Source organism: Apium graveolens, chromosome 3 (assembly GCF_009905375.1).
Source record: "Apium graveolens cultivar Ventura chromosome 3, ASM990537v1, whole genome shotgun sequence".
In the NCBI taxonomy this organism is placed as follows: Eukaryota; Viridiplantae; Streptophyta; class Magnoliopsida; order Apiales; family Apiaceae; genus Apium; species Apium graveolens.
This window is the reverse complement of record NC_133649.1, coordinates 114685171-114686567: the sequence shown is the minus strand read 5'-3', so window position 1 is coordinate 114686567 and position 1397 is coordinate 114685171. Positions and strand designations below refer to the sequence as shown.

General features: G+C 45.1%; 1 non-coding gene across 1 annotated transcript; it reads right to left on the bottom strand.

Annotated features, from left to right (window-relative positions):
* Positions 1-477: 477 nt before the first annotated feature.
* Positions 478-584, bottom strand: LOC141715942 (small nucleolar RNA R71). Its single transcript, XR_012572682.1, has one exon. It is a non-coding gene; the product is annotated as a small nucleolar RNA R71 (small nucleolar RNA).
* Positions 585-1397: the final 813 nt, after the last annotated feature.

The following is a 1397-nucleotide window of genomic DNA, read 5'->3' as shown; positions in this document are numbered from 1 at the left end:
GAGACAGACGAAGTTCTTGATATTCCGGAGAAGTTAGATTTTGAGGATTCGGATTCAGGAACTGAGCAGAAAGAACCAGTAAACATGGGAGATCGTATTGTTCAAGCTGATCCAGCTCTTATGGATTTTTCTCGGCCTAAAATTGATGACATTCAGTCAAGCATCCTTCATCCGGCTATTCAAGCTAACACCTTTGAAATCAAGCCGGGCACTATTCAGATGGTGCAGAATTCTGTTTCTTTTGGAGGAACGGCAACTGAAGACCCCAACATGCACATAAGGAATTTTGTCGAGATCTGCAGCACTTTTAAGTATAATGGCGTGACTGATGAGGCTATCAAGTTGAGGCTTTTCCCATTCTCACTGAGGGATAAGGCTAAAGACTGGTTACATTCTGAACCAGCTGGGTCCATCACTACGTGGCACGATCTTGCGCAAAAGTTTCTGGTGAAGTTTTATCCAATGGCAAAGACTGCTGTTATGAGGAGTGCTCTTACTCAGTTTGCGCAGCAACCTACAGAATCTATGTGCGAGGCTTGGGAACGCTACAAGGAAATGTTGAGAAAATTTCCACATCATGGAATGCCGGATTGGATGGTGATCACTGGTTTCTATAATGGTTTGGGGGCCCAATCTCGGCCCATGCTCGATGCAGCAGCTGGAGGAGCCTTATGGGCTAAAAGCTATACTGAGGCGTATAATCTTATAGAGACGATGGCTGCAAATGAGCATCAAAACCCAACTCAGAGGATGCCATCAGGCAAGGTAGCAGGTATTCTGGAAGTTGATGCAGCCACCGCTATTGCAGCCCAGCTCCAAGCGCTATCAATGAAGGTTGATTCTATGGCTTCGTATGGAGTTAATCAAATAGCTATGGTTTGTGAGCTTTGTGCAGGTTCTCATGCTACGGATCAGTGTTCTCTTGTCAACGAATCTGTTCAGTATGTGAATAATTATCAGCGACAACAGCAGCCTGTACCAGCGACCTATCATCCTAATAACAGAAATCATCCAAATTTCAGCTGGGGGAATAATCAGAATGCTATTCAGCCACCATATTAGCAAGGAGTGAGTAAACCGTTTAACCCACCTGGATTCCAGCAACCACAACAGCATGCTACAAGGCAATCATATCCTCAACAGGGAAGTACAGCTGCACCCACTAGTGCTGATTTTGAGGAACTTAAGCTGTTGTGCAAGAGTCAGACGGTTTCTATCAAGACCTTGGAAAATCAAATCGGTCAATTAGCCAATGCAGTGCTCAATCGTCAACCTGGCACTCTTCCCAGTGACATGGAAGTACCAGGCAGGAAGGAAGCTAAAGAGCAAGTCAAGGCTATTACCTTAAGGTCTGGAAAAGTGGCTAATGCTGAAAAGGCAAAGGAAGTCGAAGCTGA